Below are 9,333 nucleotides of genomic sequence, written 5' to 3'. Positions count from 1 at the left end.
GCGAATGGATCAAAAGTTGCAAACAACCTCTCGCACACTGTCTAACCTGCAATGATACATTTATTTGTGATGTTTCGGTGCTAGACTGATGCCTGATGAAGGTCTAGCAATATAATGCTCTATATTTTATAGATGCGAAAGAAATAATTTGTGTGACTATACAACTGTCACTGATGATGCAAAATGACAATGATGTATAAGTGCCCATTGTACTGCTTACTACTGAGTGGATATTATAGGGAAGAGTGAGTGAGTGAACAAGACAATGATATTGGACAGCTGATCAGCTGATGGAGTTTGCTCAGTTGTCATGGTGATGGATCTGTTGAGATGCGAGCTCGTCAGCTGTTATAATTTCGTCAGTGGCACTTATATAACTTCTGGTCCATGTTGGCTTAAAGTTAAATTAATTATTGACCTTGAGCTAGTAGTGCTACAAAACAATCCAAAACTCAAGATCCACTTACAAGCTTTTTCTGGCACTTTCAACCATATCACATGATCTTCACAAGCATTAACAGATGCATCTCCATGACAACTGAGTAAACTCCATCTGCTGATATGAAGATGTTTAAAGATCAACAAAAAGCTAGAAAGTGGATCTTGAGTTGAAATTGATTTGTCAAACATATGTTTGTTCACTGCTGGTAAAGAGGTGTGTAATTTAGGGTACTATGGTTTCTGTCATAAAGTGAACCATGGCGGCAATCTTAAAAAGTTCATCCAACATCAACACGGGAGGCAGATAAACATGTTCATTGATGAGAGCAGCTGCCTTCTCTTTACAGCTGCTGTGAGCAGCAGCAGGTCTGCCGTTGTGTCACCCCACCGATAGCTCTGATGATGCAGATTAGCTGAGTTAAACTCTTATGAGATCACAATGGAAGAAGGAAGCACTTGATATTTGTCCTGAAGTGGTGCAGACAACCATGGATATAAAAAAAAAACTTAGGGACTCCGTCTTCAGGTGAAATGATACTTTAATTTATTCTTCGAGCATATAGACAACCAAGTAGACCAACGTGTATCAACTCAACACTTAAAACTCTTAGGGATTTATAATTAGAGCTGTTTTTTTCTAACTTAATTGTTACCCATTCACTCTCAAATGTTTAATATTGCAGAGAAATAATTAAGATGCTTTAATTTATTTAATAAATCCATTTGTTCATTCTTCCAGTCAGCACTTACGCACTCTCTTTTACTCTCAGATGAGTTCAGATTCAATTATGCACCTGAAGGTCCTTTGGGTGTTTCCTAAAAGCATGTGTGTTTGTTTGTGTGCGTACTGTATGTGCATTTTCTGCTGACACACAACTGTATCCGTACACATGAGCAACCACAAAGGCATACTAATGTCTCAAGCCTTGCCTGATTATTCAGTGTGGGTGTGTCTGTGTGTGTGTATGTAGTCTATTGTCCTGTTGTGTCATTGAGATTGTAGGTACATTGCAGCTCACTGTTTGTGAAAATCAGCAGAGGTTTAGTGCAGACCAGGGAGCAAAATACTAGATTTTTTATAAGACAGATGAGACACTTCATGAAGAAAATGCTGAATTTAAACCAGCCAGTCCAGATGATGGAGGACGTCGCTGGAATTTTCTTGATAGAAATGTTTGATTACACTGTTAAAGTAGGCCTGAGCAGGATTTTTGTGTATAACTACTGACATTTTACCAGCCTTAATCACAAACTAGAGTTGCATTAGAGATGAAGTTCAAAATAAATGAGACGCAGAGGATTTGGTCTATATTGCTGTTATGGTACCTGACAGGAAACTACTATATATATACTTGGTCTCTTCAGGTGTTCTGATCAATGAGCATTGGAGCTGAGATTCAAAAGAAAAAAGCAAAGTGTTTGTGCCATTAATATTTCTGAGATTTTTATATAATATCTTAATGATTTATGTTCTCCCAGCATGGCCATTTCTATTTCTTTTTAAATTGAATATCTTATCAAAGCTGCTTAATGAAGCTCCAAGCAAAGCATAAAAATTTCTCTGAGATGAGTCAGAGCTCCATCAAGTGAAAGCTTGACTTTACTAATAACTGTTGGCAAGTATTTTCCAGCAGTTTACTGGCCTTATGTTGCATGAGTACTTTGTCCAAATTGCCAGTGAGCAAAATTGCCAAGTACAACTTTAGACCAAGCACTAAAAACTACAGATGAGTTTTAATGCCAGTGCAGCAGAGACAGCTGCTCTAATTTCATTCAGTGGCCAAGACCCGGCTCCAGAGTGAAACTATTGGAAGTGCATTATGAAAAAAATCAGTAGGGCAAAATGTTAAAATAGAACATTAAAGCCAAATTACCAGTTTGACGAATGAACAACAGATGTGGTATCTAATGAAGGCAGACCAGTCCTAGGCTGCAATGTTACTGATACAAAACAAAGGAAGCCTTATTCTAAGCTTTCGGCTCGCTGTGCAACCACTCTCTTCTGTCACACACTCATAGAAAAACACACACTTTCATATTGTGGAGCTGTGACCACCGCTGTGTATGGCAGGGTATTCACAAATCCTCTTCTCTTTAAGAATAAAATAAACACAGAAAGTTGGAGGCAGCTTTAATGCAACATGCTGCAAAGAGAGTTATTACATGTCACCATTAGTTCTCTAAAAGTCAGTTTATCAGTGCACGTTGAGCACCCTCCAGGTACTGCCACTAAGCTAACTAATATCAACACATTAATACTTCAGCACATAAGATATCAAATAGTGCTTTTATTAAAATGGACTAGATTTACCACAGTTGAAAAAAGAGCAACAGTCCTGATTTAATCTAGACACACAGGATTTAAGCATTTTGTATTTTTTTGTACAGGGGGGGGGGCAAATCAGTTTACAAAACAACTTAAAATCCACCTACCTCCATGCAATCGTTGTAGCCAGGATTTTAGAAACACTGAGTTCACAAGTCACCGCAGTACAGCCCTCACGTCTAAGTGAATTTTGACCAGAAAACATAAAGATCTCTAAATGTTTTTTTTGTTGTGGAAATTTAAAGATGAATTCACAGAGAGCAACTTGTCTTTCAGGGTTTTATTGCCGATAACCGGAGTTCACATTTGCGAATGCAGATCTCCCAGTTTGCTAGGCTGAAGAGATGCCTGAATGAATATTCAGTGATTATTTGTACATGAAGTTACATGCGTCATAACACAATGCGTCACCCTGACAGTTGTCCTTTGTCCATTCATAGCTGTAGCTACAGGGGTTTCTGCACCTGCGTCTTTATCTGCTGAGTTTTAAGGTTGAAGGCCGAATCTTTGCTTTGCCTTTGTTAACATTCTGGGAACCGGCAGAGGAAGAAAACACAGAAGCCTCACACACTGATTCTTAATATTTTACTTATTCAGTTAACTTTTCCATCGTACTTCATGTACATTTTATTTCCCAACATGAAGGCCGACTGTAAATGCAAAGTCTTCTCTGCCATATTTGCCTTTATTTATTTATGTGTCTATTATTTGTGAGCATAAAGTAATGAACTTTAAACATGTTGGAAATATGACATTCCCATCATGTGGAAGTTTCAATAGTGGAATATAAACTCTCTCCAGGTTGCTAATCTTTCAAATTCAAAATTACAGATGACATGACATCAATGTTAATCTAATAAATCATTAAAAATGTCAAAAGTCAACACATTTTTTTATCATAGAGTGTCTCAGTACTTTGCCTTCTCTTGCTGACAGCTTTTTGTGCTACAGTATGATATTATGATATAATATTGCCTCAGATATGTTTGACCTGTCCTACTTTGGCTCTACCAAAGGAGTTTTTACAGCTACAGAAATGAATCATGAAACAGTCTCCTCACTTATAATCATCCATTTAGAAAACAACAGGTGAAATCACACCAATTTCATATCTACTGTTATTTACAGCAGAATTTTAAAGAGCTGTAGTGTTTTTGTAAAGTCAGTTTTCAAGATGTGGCACTGCAGAGGTGTTAGTCTGTGTTTTTTTTAAGGTATGTGTGACAGAGATCGTACAACTGTGAGAGATTTAAAAAAAAAAAAAAGTTTATAACACGGTGGTTCCATTATTTCCATCATTTATCTCAGTTGTTGTTCCTACCATCACAGCAGAGGTTGTCTCTCTCTCTCCGTCAACACAACAGCAAACTAGATTGCAGGTGAGCAACATTTCCATTACGTTCCATCTCCTAAATTCAGTCAACAACTCACTGTCTGTCACACACAAACACACACACACATGCAGACACACACAAACAAAACGACACATGCTGGCAGACATGCAGAGACACAAAAACACGACAGTGTTAAAGGTCATATAAAATATTTTTAACCGTAATGTGTTCATCAGGAAGTGGCAGTGAAAAAGTGACTCGTCTTGTGTGTTTGTAATTCCGCACATGCTCAGCCGACACACTGATGTTGCTTTTATAACATTTTACAGTTGGCTGCATGTATCGAGAAGGAAATGAATAGCTTGAGGTGTCTGAGTGATGCTTCTTTGGCTGCTGCTAGCAGAGTGTGTGTTTGTGTATGAGAGAGGGAGAGAGAGAGAGAGGGAGAGACAGATAGAAATAGAGAGAGAGAGAGAGAGAGAGGGAGAAAGAGAGAAGCTTCCCTCTATGAGTTATGGTATGTAGCCCCGGTCATTTGTCTGGTGAAGTTCTAAAGCCAAACTTTGCAAAAGTTTTCAGACAGGCCATAACACGGTCCACCTACCAGAGCACATAAGCTCTGCCTTCTATTACTAAGAAATATCTCTCTCTCTCTCTCGCTCTCACTCACTCTCAGTGTAGAGGCCCCATATATTACTGTATGCTCTGAAGACAACAGATAACTGTAGTAGAGCTGCTTATTTGGAAAAAAAAAAATCAGCCCACTGTTCAGAAAACGCTGGAGACTATTTTTCTGGAGGTACATTAGATTGATCCATATCCTGCCTGACTATTATCTGCCTAAACAGATGAGCTCTTAAAGGAATAATTCACAGAAAGTCCATCTTTTGAGTATCAAATACTCGCCTCCTGTTTGCCTGAGTGGTGGCTCAGAAGAGTTTGTAGTTTTCTCCTTCAAGCTGTGAATCGTCAGCTTGGATTCACAGCATCCTCACAAAATAAGTGGTCCTAGAAACTTTTTGGTGTAATGAGTACAGAACCAAGAAAACACAGTTCACTCAACTCAAACTTCAGCTTTATTATTATACAGAGGGAAATCTGGTTTGCAGGCGGGCATAATACCCATTTATTTTCAAGTTCATTAAAGGCAACGTATTTGTTTCACAACCAACTGAGAACCTTGTCACATTTTCTTTTGTGGAACAGTTTATACTCAGGCAGAGAGGGGTTATATGAAATTGGATGGTACAACACAGTTAACCGCAATCAACCCCCAGACATTGCAATTACACGGTATGCGTCAAAACCGCTGGGACATCAGGATGCTCTGCGACACTGCTAATATGGTAGCTTCTTTCATTTTGGGCTGTCAAAGATCAGCACTTTAAAGAAAGTTTGCGAGAGCTCAACAGTGTAACTTCACACATCACCAAAGTTCACCAAAGTTGGATTCTGCCTGGAGTGCGAACACCGATAGTACCTTGCCCTCTATGAACAAATCCACTGATCCTCACAATTCCATTGAAATGTATTGATCTCAGTCTGAAATGTTAGCCTTTAAAAATGCTGGTTTGACTGGGCCTTTACAGCTGATTCTAACAGGAAACGAGGGAGGCAGAGAACATCCACAGAAACGCCTGGAACGACTCCTGCAGCATAATCCATTTCTCTGGCATTGATCTTTATTGTTCAGAGTGCTCTCAACACTCGTTTCTCCACAACTGCAGCTAAACACTACTTTTATGTAGCACTATCGCCTCCTTGTACTGTAACTCTGAAGCTCTGCCAAAAGTATTGTATTTAGTCATGTACTGGCAAAGTAATGATTGTTTGGAGCGTACTGAACACACAAATCAACAATGGAGAAATGGATTATGCTGCAGGAGTGGTTTGGGAAGTTTCTATTAGCGTTTTTGACACTTTATGTATTTGCAGTGACTCTGGGTCTCCATTGTAACCTATTGTAACAGCTTTCCAAACTGACTAAAGCTGCCATTTCCTGTATTAAAAAAGCAAGCGACAATTTTTCAGAGGCTTAAGGCAGCAATTATTCTCTACTCAAAAGAAAGATTTTCACTAGAGTGCTCCTTTAACACCACCTGAAGAGTAACAGGTCACAGTGTCCAGTTCAGTACTAATGCAACATTGATGCTGGACAGACACATAATGGCAGATTTGTATGGAGGACACAGTGTCTGTGTGTTTGTGTTCCCATTCTGGCAGGTGCGTAAGGCTGCGTCTTTTGGAAATGAAGGAGTAACAGTAATGTTACTGTGTGGATATTGGAGTCCATTAGTTTTGCATGTGTACAATGTGGGAGCCTGACAAATCCTTTTATATCAGAGAGTGTGCATGTGTGGGTGTGTGTGTTTATTTGTCTGGGATCACACATAGCTTTCAGACATGTTTATCTTCAACATTAGTGTGTGTCCGAGAGTGTGTACGCGTGTGTACTTGGGAGTGTGAAATCCCATTAAGCGTGTTAAAACCCTCTTTGGCCTACTGCCTGCTCAGAGAGGAAGAGACAGACTGCACACACACACACACAGTTATCACACCTGTGTACGTGTTTGTTTTTCTGTGCAGGCCTGTGTGTGTGTGTGTGTGTGTGTGTGTGTGTGTGTGTGTGTATCAGCTTTTGGAAAAAGTGCTATGTCAGGTGATGGTGTAATTTTGCAATGTACATTTCACACCATCAATACAGTTGTCCGTCTCGCACCTGACACAAGTTTTACCTCACTCTGACATCTCTTCTATGGAGTCTTTAGGGTGCCACAGATATATAACTTGGTGTTATGTTACAATCAAGTGATACATTACATTTTGTCTTATTTTGTCTTCATATGATGATTTAATACATACATAAAAATCACAAAATAAATTTTAAAAGGCTTATAATGCATTTTCTTGGAAATGCAAAATGCCAGGCAGTCAGTAAATTAAATAACAAAAAGAAAAATGTAAAAGCTTTTTAAAAATAAAAATAACACTTTGCATTTTGATTTTTAAGTTCCCTTTTATATTACTAATGCAAGTAACTGAATTGACGTTTCAGTTCAATTTGCCAAAAGTATATGGATACTCAAATATTACAATGTGACTATTATGGACATTAATACAGAGCTGCCTTCCCCTTTGCTGCTGTAACAGTCTCCACTCTTCTGGTTTCAGGCTTTTCACAGAATTTTTGGAAGCAGGATGCAGGGATTTGCTCCCATTCAGCCACAAAATCATTAGCGCGGTCCAGCTCTGATGCTTGGTAATAAGACCTGGCTCACAATCAGTATTCCAGTTCATCCAAAAGGTGTTGGACGGGGTTGAGGTCAGAGCTCTGTGAAGGGTTTTCAAGTTCTTCAACACCAAATTGGGAAAATCATTTATTTACAGACTTGGCATTGTGCAAGAAGGATTTGTCATGTTGAGAAAAGAGGAAAAGGGATAAACACAAACTGTTGACACAAAGTTGGAAGCAAACTCTAAAATATCATTTAAGCTGTAACATTAAGATGAATCATTAATTTGAACTATAAGGGAACGAGCACACAAAAGACACACAAAAGTATGTGGAGTATGCTTTGTGTGCTTTGGGGTGGCTGTGGATAAAAGGTAGAGTGAGTTGTCTGCTAATCATAGGGTTGGCAGTTCGGCAGAACACAAATTGCTCCCGATGGTCAGGCCAGCACCATGCACACTAGCTTCTTTCCATTGATTTGTGAATGGGTGAACGAGCGGCAATTTGTTGTAGATAAAAGCTATATAAATACAGCCACTTGACTAGCCATTTATTATTTTGGCCATACGGTGTAGAATTATTCAATGTACATTAACTCTACATTTACATTAATTTACATTTCAAATTTTACATTATATTTTGAATTAAATGAACTTGTCTTACTTTGTTTTTAAAGAATTTAAATGCAAGTTTTATTAATCAATTTATTATTTATAGCCTTTTCTGAATTCATCATTTATTTAATCATTGATTAGACTGAAATACTGACAAATTAAAGTAGTTGAGGTTCATATTTCATTCTTGACCTTGGAAACAGAAGTTGACATAAACAATTCTCCTCAAAGTCCATTTAGTTGATGTTCTGGAGCTTTCGATGACAACTGAACAAACTCCATTCGCTGATGAGGATCATGTGATGATGACCAAAAGCTCCAGAACAGCCACTAAATGGAACTCGAGATGAGACCTTTTTTGTCGACTGTACAATATTTACTATAGTACAGGGATACTCGAGTCTTAGAGGTCCACTTAACAAGTTTTCACCGCATCAAAGGTCAAGTAAGGCTGCATTACATGATGATATTTCAGTACAAAAACTCCAGAGCTCTGTACACGAACAGCATTTCTGTATCAATGGAAGACGTGAGACCTTCACTGTGTAACCAAGTCTTTAAACTTGAACATAAAAAGGTGCGTCGGCCAGGCAGAGACACTGGTGTTAAGTGTTCATTAATGAATCTGCTGCACTACGAGCTCTTCACTGCATTCATTGTTGAAAATGATTCTGCTGGAATCTTGATATCAGGACATCAACTGGTTCATTTTTGTGGTTCTTCCCTTCATGTTTTTGGGATCGTTCTGTTCATAACAAGCATGTCTGGTGTCATAGTGGCACTTTGTGTTCCCACTCTTCATTATGGCCACTGTTTCATTGTAAATCAAGTACAACGGTCTTGTACTACCCCTGGGCAAAATGAATGTGTATTTATCAGTCCAGTCATCCTTAAATGCATGTTGTTAACTATCAATCTTTCTTTTTTTTTGCATCAGCTAGTTTTGACATTTTACTTTATCAACCGGAGCTCCAACACTCCACAGCAATCTTACTAACTGATGCAACTAGCGGGTAGCTGAATGATGACAGCCTAAGGTGACGTGATAGTAATAAGCAGTCTGGATTAAATTGTCATTCGTCTGGATCCAGACGAGAGTCTGCCTATTGAGTATGGTATAGTATATAGTATATATACTTATCCTGGTGAAACACTCGACTCAATGCTTACATTTTACTGTTAATTCAGATGACTTGATAAGTAAGAAGAAAGATTTACACCATAATGTGTTTGTCAAGGCCAACAAATGAAACTACATGACATATCCTTCCATTGTGGTCTTTGCTCTCGTTTGTTTGACTCTCTTTAATGTAGCACTGATTCATTCCACCTCTGCTTCCCATCTTTTCTCTGTCCCCGTTCTCTTCTCCTTTCTCCTCTCTGAAT

This window comes from Thunnus albacares, chromosome 3 (assembly GCF_914725855.1).
Source record: "Thunnus albacares chromosome 3, fThuAlb1.1, whole genome shotgun sequence".
In the NCBI taxonomy this organism is placed as follows: Eukaryota; Metazoa; Chordata; class Actinopteri; order Scombriformes; family Scombridae; genus Thunnus; species Thunnus albacares.
The sequence above is the reverse complement of the archived record's forward strand: the minus strand, read 5'-3'. Positions refer to the sequence as shown.